This window comes from Cucumis melo, chromosome 2, assembly GCF_025177605.1.
Source record: "Cucumis melo cultivar AY chromosome 2, USDA_Cmelo_AY_1.0, whole genome shotgun sequence".
In the NCBI taxonomy this organism is placed as follows: Eukaryota; Viridiplantae; Streptophyta; class Magnoliopsida; order Cucurbitales; family Cucurbitaceae; genus Cucumis; species Cucumis melo.
The window spans coordinates 21,045,522-21,056,122 of record NC_066858.1 but is presented as its reverse complement, the minus strand read 5'-3'; positions in this window follow the sequence as shown (position 1 = coordinate 21,056,122).

Sequence of the window (10,601 nt, the reverse complement as noted above, 5' to 3'; positions counted from 1 at the left end):
ACACCTTGATGCCATCTTTCACCAATTTTTTTTTCTTCAAAGGAAGAGGATCGAGGACTCAACTTCTTCATTTTCTGATAGTGTCTCAACTTTGGACGCCATCTCGTCACCATTTTATTTCTTATCTTTTTTTCCTTATTTATTCTTTCTTTTTGTTATTGTGAAAGGTAATAATGCGGTTAAGACTTGGAAATGAACAAATTCCTTCTTGGTTGGAATCTTATAGGCTTCTTTGCCATTACAGAAACTACCCTGAGACAAAGTTTCTCAATTATGGAGGGGAAGAGCATTCTTCCACGAGGATGATTGCTCCATGTTCGGATGTGCTCCCATATGATCTGTCATACGTTGAAAGGAATATGCTCTATAATGCAATAGATGAGCATAACCTTGATCAACGTGATGAAGCTGTCAGGTAGCCCTGACATCAACTTCTTCTTCAGAAAGAAAAGCCATAGATTGACTATCATAATCAAGCATCCAAATGCAACTGAAGAAGACTCATTGGTGTGATTTTCTGTCACGCCCAGCCCCGCAACGCATCCTGAGCCTCTCATTGCACCACGCAAACGTGACTTGAGCAACCTTGACGTCTCTGAGTGAAATGCTAGAACGCTCAACTTAATGCTTAAACCTTAAAACTTAACTTAATGCTTAGTTTGAAATTAGATTAGTCTCAACTTGGACCCTTAGAACTACTTAGCGATAAGAAAATACAATCCTTGATAATTGAAACAACTTTTATTATTTAATAACATGCACTCCAATGCCTAGTGCAACTCCTTCATTAACAACTTAAAACACCTGGCTAATGCCTTAACGCGTAGCAGCTCGACTCACCCTTCTCAAATTGGTTCTCGCCTTATTATTTAATGGATCGCCTTACCCTTCTCTTTCTTTAATTTTCATTAATTTTTCATCGCGAATGTAATCTCTAATCTCTTGTGTATTGCGTTGAAGAGGTGCATTTTCAAGATATGACAGGTGGTCAATTACTTGGTTCTCGGTACCTTTGTAGTTTATAATCTTCAGACCAAACCCTTTGAGCAAAAAACTCCATTTGATCAACTACAGCTTGGCGTTATCCTTCTTCACCACAAGTACCTGATCATAGAGTGATCAATATGCATCAAGAATTTTGAACCAACAATCTAGCTTTGAAAATTTTCCAAAGCAAATATGATTGCGAGCAACTCATTTTCAATAGTTGTGTAATTCTCTTGAGTTTTGTTAAATGTTTTGCTCCCATAATACATTAGATGAATCACCTTGTTATTCTTTTGACCTAACATTGCATCCACTGTAATGTCATTCGCATTGCATACGATTGCATCCAATCAGAAGAGACTAAAATGGGCTTTGAGGTCAATGTGTTCTTGAGTACAGAAAATGCATGGTGCACGCACCCTTCATCAAAATCAAATGGTTGATTAAGTCCCAACAAATTACTTAGAGGCATAGCTATCTAGGAGAATCTCTTGATAAATATCCTATAGAATCTCGCATGTCCCAAAAAGCCTTTTAAGGTTTTCGAATCAGAAGGCGATGGTAACTTTTCCACCACATCAACTTTTGCAGGGTCCACTTCAAACTCTTTGCAAGATATCTTGTGTTCGAGCAAAATTTCTTTAATCACCATAAAATGACATTTTTCCAAATTCAACACTAGATTCGTCTCTTTGTAGCAGTCCAACACAACTTCCAAAATGTCCAAACAATCTTCATAAGAATTTCAAAAAACTGAGAAATCATCCATAAAAATCTCCACTGATCTCTATAGGAAGTGTGAAAATATAGCCATCATACATTGTTGAAATGTGTCTAGTGTGTTGCAAATCGCAAAAGGCATATGACAAAAGGAAAACAACCCATATAGACAAGTAAATGTCATCTTCTCTTGGTCCTTTGATGTGATCATTACGTAACTATAACCAGAATAACTATCCAAAAAGCAGAAATTTTCATTCCCAGGCAACCTAATTAGCATTTAACCAATAAAAAGCAAAGGAAAGTGGATCTTTTTGGTGGCCGCATTGAGCTTGAGGTACTCTTTGCAGATTCTTCACTTGGTCACTTTACACATTTGAATTAACTTATCGTTACTATTAGTGACCATATTCATACTCGCTTTCTTGGGTACGCATTGGATAGGACTTACCCATTCAATATCAGAGATTAGATAAATCACCTTCGCGTCGAACTACTTAATGATTTCTTTCTTCACAACTTCTTTCATGAGGGGTCTGGCCTCCTCTGAAAATTGAATAACTTCAATTTTTCCTTCTTCCAATATGATTTTATGCATGCAATAGAATTTTCAGAAGTGTAAAAAAGAATTTAACTCTTTAATCTTGTACTTTTAGCCAAAGTAATGCGTAGCAAATTGACATTTAATCTTAAAAATTAAGTGGGATTTGTGGTAAAATATAAAGTTGACAGCAAGTGAACCTTGAAGCTTAATCTTTAAGGCACACATAACAGAAATATCCCATAATTGTTGATTTTCTGACTAACTTGGTCAATAGTCAATTTGTTTGATTTTTGATCAAAATTTTGACAATTAAGGTCAAAAGTCAATTTGACATTTTGTATTAGATTAACGTAATTCAAACAATCAATTTTAATTTAATTAGTTAATTTTTTAATTTTAATATCCAATATTAGAAACCACTCATTCCGAACAATCCAATTGATCAAGTTCGAATCTTTATCAAAATATCGATATTTAAATTTTATTTAAATTTCAATTCTCTCTCTTTATGATCAAAACGTTAATTATATTGATTATATTTAAAGATTTTCTCTAAAAAATAATTCAAAGAATTCAAATTCATTTATCACACTGTCCTAAGGTTAATTCTGATATGAGCTAGTAGGGAGACTTAATTGACCTATAAATCATGAGCTCTAAAGACCTGAGATTAACCAGCTTAAACTCTTTAACCTAGCTAACTAAGATTTGTTAACTATCGGAGCTGTCTACTATAGCCCATAGATGCACTCTCCTCACGGTAGATGCACTCTTCTATGTCCTCAACTACCTACTGATCTTATTCTTGAAATGGGAGGCCTATTGACCTAGCGCTATTGGGCTACTCTCACCTATGAAAATCTAAGGATAATCCCGAATAAAAACAGAAGTTCATGGTTAACTTAGGATTAAGATCGGGTCACCTAGGTCATCAAATTCAAAATAGTCAATTTTAAATAGTATGCAGTGCATAAAGTAAAAGTGAATATTTCATAGTTCAGGCTGATACAAACTCTTTGCATAGGACACTCCCACTCATATGTCAATACATGAACAATCTAGAATCACATTGTTTATATCAAATGCAAAGTGGGTTGTATTCATAGTGTCCTCTGAATAAGGCGTCCAACTTTATCCATATACTAAAAAAAATTTTGGTTATTAACTTGAATGTGATCCACTTTTTTGTCGCTACATAAAGTTTGAGTGGACATATTTTAGCCACAAGATCTTAATTTGTTGGATCAGGATAATAATGAGCAAATCACTAATTTGTATGGTAATTATATTGAACAATATCTCAATAACATTTTTATTAAAAACAAATTTATGATTTACAAACCACGAATTTTAAGACATAAGCCCCAACAATCCCAACATTCTCCTCCTTGTTGCTTTCTAGTAATAATTGGCTATTGAAATTTGAATGTGGTTCTGACTTGCTTGATTGAGAGAGTGGAAGGATGTTATTTGAGGTAAGTCGTTATCAAAATGATAGGTTGTTATAGATGTAAGTGTGCAAAACAAGAATTTATTCCTAGTCTAAAATAAAAGAATACAAGAATAGAGAAAGACTAGATGAAATATGAGGGTTAGAGATTACCTCAATTACCTTTCAAAGTTATCTTTTTAACCTTTCTTATCTTTGTGGAAATTGAGAATAGTATGGGGAAGAAGGGTGTCGAACCCTAGAGAGCACTTAGGATTCAAAACTTCAAGACTCACAAACAAGGTCGATTAGTAGCTTCAAGATCTAAAAGAAAATTAGAAACACAAAAAAAGGGGGGTTTGTGGAAGTAATTTTTGAACTATAGTAAGAACAAGTATTAAGGGATGATTGGTGACAACAAGTAATTCAAGTAAAGTTTTTCTTTCAAGTTTAGTAGAGGGACTTTTTCTTGGGTAATTACCATGTTTCTTATCATTGAAAAAGAAAGAAGATTAATTAATCTTTTCTTGAATTTACAAGAATGGAATTTTTACAAAAAGAAAGTAACAAAATCTCTATTAAAACATGATTAATCTCAGCGACCAAAGTATGTTCAAACCGAGACAAAATTTATCCTCAAAGAAATTGCAAAGGGAAACAAACAATCAAATAAAAAATTGAAAAGATATAGAAAAGAATTTAATTCTCAAAGAAAACATGGTAATTTAACCCAAGAAAAAGTCTCAAAAGATTACCTTAGCCCATGAAGATTGATGAAATTCTTGAAAAAATGTTGAGGAAAGAATCCATTTATTTAACAAAAGTAATCTTTATTGATAGAGTTTCAAGAATTGAATGAGAAAGAGAGTTTTTTTTTATTTGGAATTTCTTATCTCTCTCCCAAAAAATATGAGAGATTTTATAGAAGGGAAAATGGGAGAAAAAAGTGGAATTAGTTTTAAAAACTGCTATTTTGCAGTTAATTTTGGAGAAAATGATGAACTGGGTCACAAATGGGTTTGGATCGGGTCTTGGTTGGCATAATTGAAGAGAAAAAATAAAAAAAAGAATTGCAGCTACTGAGATTCAAACTCGCGACGGAGGAGAGGCGCGCGCGGACAGGGAGCGACACGTGGCGGGCGTGTGGGTCACGAACCGGTTCGCAGATCGGGTTGCCGGGTCAGATTTTGAGTCGCACAAAAATGAAAGGAAAAATAGAGGCGCGCCTGGGGTTTGAACTCATGACTTTGCGGCAGACGCGTAGCGTGATCTTGTGATACCACGTGGCGCGATCTGGTTCGTCCCAATTTCCCGATTTTGTCCTTGAACTTGTTTTTTACCGTTGTTCTTCGTTATTACTCTGATTTAAGTGCTTTCAGTGGCGTTGGACTCGTATCGGGGTGAAGTTTCATATTCTGCATAAAAATGTCATTTTAGTGAGTAAATGGATAAAGGTTGGGAAAAATTAGTCTAATAAAGTTAGGTCTAAAATAACCCTAACAAAACACCCCCAACTTAAGACTTGTTCGTCCCGAGCAAGAAAATTAAAAATGTGCTAACATTCAGTTATTCATCATGCAAGGGATTCACACATTATTTTGCAAGAATTGAACCCAAACAATCATGCAAAAATTTTGATGATGTTTTCAACCAAATATGCAAAGGATGTTACTCATGTCTAAACAATTCAACAAAGTAATTTTTTATTATCAATTAAATATTCAAGAGAAGCAAGTAGTCAATTTGAGGTTGAATTTTAATAAAGTTCATTTATTGAAATCATGTTTAGATAAAACATCTAAGTTTTGCTATTTCGACTCACTAGACATGCTTCGAAAGAATTAAAAAATGCCCTAGGCTTGTTTTCCCTCTACTCTGAAGCGAGAAGGATCCCTCCTTAAACTCGGCCCTCTGTCAAAACATTGAAACTAACTAGAAAAATTCTAAGATAGAATTGTACGGGTTTTACTAAGGTAAAGGATAAGCTTTTTTCTGTAGGGATTCGTACCTCACTAACATCGAGTAATCCTAACTGATCACGGAAAAAATCCTAACGTTCGACTTAATCGTACTTTTTTTTATAGAAGTATTTTGCTACTTTTTATTTTTATCTTTATTTTTATTTTATTTTTTGGGATTCTATTTTTGGTAGCAAGCTTTTTGCTTAGCTTCAGCTTGGCTAACTCTAATCTTGGATTTAATCTATTAGGTTCTATGATTGACCGTTCTTTCGAGGTTACAACAAGCGAATTTAAGCATTCTATCCTTTTCTAAAGAGTTCTAGTTTCGTCATGGCTCAACAAAGGGGTTTTTTCTAATTCATGAGTCAAAGAGATGAAAATTTAAAAATTAACCTCAATTTCATAAATGGCTCTTTATCCTATTTAAAATCAAAACAAAAATTGCTAAGAGAGGTGTATCATAGGCAATCATCATAAGAAACTTTGCAAAAAAAGTTAACATCCATGCATTTTCTTTTGCAAGCATTCATTCAAGCAAACAACATTAATTTCATTCATGCATTCAGAATAATACTAAAAAAATTTTTGGTCAATTTTAATCTACCCAAGTCATGCAAATACTTAAAAGAAAAAAAATTAGCAACGCCTAGTTTAACAACTAGTTACCCACCCCCAACTTAAAAACTTTGCTTTGTCCTCAAAGCATATTTATGTAAAAAATGTATGAAAATACCGAGGAACAGAAAACTCCCCTGGATTTGAGGACTTTGATTTTAAAGCTTGCTTCAAAGCGAAGTGGTTGCTTCCTTTTATGATTCTTTGATTTCTTCAAGTAAAGTTGCCCTACATATTAAAAAAGGGATTTCTCTCAATTTTATTCAATGCGAAACTAATCTAGGAAAAATTTAAAAGATGGAAATTAAAGAAAAGTAAAGACAAAAAGCGATAAAATTTTTGACGCCTGGCTGCTTCGGCTTTATGTGTAGAGGGGGAGAGAACGTGTTTCTATAGAACATTGTTGTACGGATTGCCCTTCATGGAATATTTTCAGTCTATGCCCATTTACTTTGAAAATTTTTCCTGTGTCAAGACTTTTTATGGAAACTACACCAAAAGTAGAGAAATCAATCACAACAAAAGGACCAAGCCATTTAGATTTTAACTTTCCGGGCATGAGTTTAATAGAATAATTATATAAAAGAACTTTTTTCCCTATTTCAAGATCTTTTCTTAAGATTTTTTTATCATGCAAAAGTTTAGTCTTTTCTTTGTAAATCCTAGAATTTTCATATGCTTCTAATCTTAATTCTTCTAATTCTAACAAATCTAGGAATCTTTTCTCACCGGCTTTTAAGAGAGATAAATTGCATTGTCTAATAGCCCAATATGCTTTATGTTCTATTTCTACAGGGAGATGACAAGGCTTACCGTACACAAGCTTGAACGGAGATGTGCCAATTGGAGTTTTATAGGTCGTTTGGTATGCCCAAAGTGCATTGTTGAGGCGGAGGCTCCAATCCTTTCTTTTTGTGTTGACGGTTTTCTCTAGGATATTTTTTATCTCTCGATTAGAAGTTTCGGCTTGTCCGTTCATTTGAGGATGGTATGGTGTGGAAATACGATGTTGAACACCATATTTTCTCATCAAGGCTTCAACGGTCTGATTGCAAAAGTGTGTTCCTTGATTGCTAATGATTGCCCTTGGGATACCAAATCTAGAAAATATGTGAAACTAGAAATCTTGAGACAACGGAAGAATCATTAGTCTTAGTGGGGATTGCTTCAACCCACTTCGATACATAATCAACACCTAATAAAATGTAAAGATATCCAAAAGAAGAAGGAAAGGGACCCATAAAATCCATGCCCCAAATATCAAAAACTTCACAAGTAATAACGGGGTGAAAGGGCATTTCATTTCTCCTAGATAGAGATCTGGTTCTTGACAGTCTGCACATGATTTACAAAATGAAAAAGAATCTGCAAATAATGTTTTCCAAAAGAATCCACTATCTAAAATTTTCCTAGTCGTTCTTTTAGGACTAAAGTGACCTCCGCATGCATGATCATGACAAAATGATAAAATTGATTCATATTCATGCTCGGGAACACATTTCCTAATGATTTGGTCAGAACAATATTTCCAAAGACATGGTGGTTCCCAAAAATAGTTTTTAGCATCACTACGTAATTTGCATTTTTGTGAAAAAGAAAAGTCTAGAGGAAAGTTACCCGTGACTAAGTAGTTTACAATATCGGGGTACCATGGTGCTTGAAGATTTGTTTGAAAGAGATGTTCATCGGGGAAGTCTTTTCGAATTGGCATACTTTCTTGCTTTTGTACAATTCGACTAAGATTGTCGGCTACAGAATTGTTGGCTCCTTTTCTATCCTTGATGAATTCTTGCAAAAGTAAAACCCATTGAACAAGCCTTGGTTTTGATTCTTTTTTTGATACAAGATACCTAACCACTGCATGATCAATGTAAACAATTACTGGGGAGCCAATAATGTAGCTTCTAAACTTATCTAAAGCAAAAACGATAACAATAAATTCTTTTTCAGTTGTGGTGTAGTTAGATTGTGCTTGGTTAAAGGTCCTAGATGCATAGTATATAGCATACAATTTCTTATCTATCCTTTGTCATAAAACAACTCCTAATGCTAAGTTGCTTGCATCACACATTATTTCGAAAGGTAAATTCCAATTAGGAGATTGAAGGATAAGGGTAGAGACTAACCTTTGTTTGAGATCATTAAATGCCTTCTTACAATTGTCATCAATCAGAAATGGTACATCTTTTTGCAAGAGATTAGTTAGAGGCAAAGCAATTTTAGAAAAATCTTTTATAAATCGTCTATAAAAGCCGGCACTACCAAGGAAGGATCTAACATCTTTTAAACATGTTGCATATGACAATTTTTGTATAAAGTCAATTTTTGCTTTATCTACCTCTATTCCTTTGGAAGACACTAAGTGTCCTAAAACTATACCATGAGACATCATGAAATGACACTTTTCATAATTCAATACAAGGTTAGTTTCTATGCATCTATTTAGAATTAATTCAAGACTAGCTAAACATGCATCAAAACTATCACTATAAACTGTGAAATCATCCATGAAAACTTCAATGCATTTTTCAATAAAGTCGGAAATTATGCTCATCATGCAACGTTGGAATGTGCCCGGTGCATTACAAAGACCAAATGACATACGCCTAAATGCATAAGTTCCATAATCACAAGTAAAAGTTGTTTTCTTTTGGTCTTCACATGCTATAGAAATTTGGTAAAAACCGGAAAATCCATCTAAGAAACAAAAATATGATCTACTTGCTAAACGTTCTATCATTTGATCAAGAAAAGGTAAGGGGAAATGATCCTTTTTTGTTACCTCATTGAGTTTTCGATAATCTATGCACATTCTCCAACCATTTTGCATTTGCATCGAAACCATCTCACCTTTGTCGTTCTTCACAGCGGTCATCCCGATCTTCTTTGGGACCACATGAATTGGACTTACCCATGTACTATCCGGGACGTGGTAGATAATTCCAGCATCTTTTAGCTTTAGTACCTCTTTCATGACAACTTCCTTCAATGTTGGGTTAAGCCCTCTTTGTGGTTGGATTTTTTCTTTTGCTCCCTCCTCCAAGATAATACGGTGCATGCAAAAAGTGGGAGATATGCCCTTGATGTCATCAAGAGTCCAACCAATGGCTTGTTTTTTCTTCTTCAAGACTTCGATAAGTCTTTCTTCTTGTTTTTGGTTTAGTTCCCTTAAGATGATTACGGAAAACGTATTCTTTTTTCCTAAGAATATGTATTTCAAGTGTGGTGGGAGAGTTTTGAGCTCAATACCTAGTTTCTGTGGAGAAAAGAAAAGATTATCACAATTATTTTTTTCTAAAACATAGTCAACATTGGGTTCTAACAATTCTTTATTTTCAACAATTTCTTGTTCAAAAAATTCATCATGTATAGACAATTCATCAACTTCATCATGCAATTCTAATGAACATAAAGACAAGCATTCATCCGGATATCTCATGGATTCAAAAATATTGAATGTGACAATGTCTCCATCAAACTCTACACTCAAGGAACCTTTATCAACATTTATAATGGCTTTTGTAGTTTTAAGAAAAGGTCTTCCTAATAAAATAGAGTGAGATGGTTTTAGGCATGCTTCATTCATTTCTAATATGTAAAAATCCGCCGGAAAAATTAGTTTGTCAATTTTCACAAGGACATATTCAACTATTCCTAATGGTGAAATAAAAGATCTATCCGCTAGTTGTATGCATACACTAGTTTTTTGTAAATTATTGAGTTCTAGATCTTTAAAGACGTTGTATGGCATGACATTTATGGATGCTCCTAAGTCAAGCATTGCATGAGAAATTAGCCTATTTCCTATTACACAAGGTAGAGAAAACATACCGGGGTCATTGCATTTTTCTAGAATATTACTCTTAAGAAGAGCCGAAACATTTTGACTTACCATTGGTCTTTCTTTTGTTTTCCTCTTGTTGGTACACAACTCCTTTAGAAACTTTGCATACCTCGGGATTTGTTGGATTGCATCGAGAAGGGGCAAGTTAATTTGCACCTTTTTAAACATCTCCAAGAGTTCTTCCTCCTTGGGTGTTTCCTTCTTTTTTGGAGCCAACCTAGATGGAAAAGGAGGTTTAGGTATGTAAGGAGTAAAATCATTAAGAGGAGATTTATCATTTTTAGAATTAGATGGTGAGGGGTTTGTTTCAACCTTTTCTTCCTTGGACTCATTCTTACTATTAAGAGGTAAGGGTTTGGAAGTTACCTTTTTCTCTTTGGTGGTGGGAGTGTCAAGAATCTTACCACTCCTTAGTGAAATGGCACTTACATTAGCATGGTTCGGTTGAGCCGGAAGTTTGCCTTTCCCATCCATCTTGCTTATGGCAGTAGTAAGTTGAGT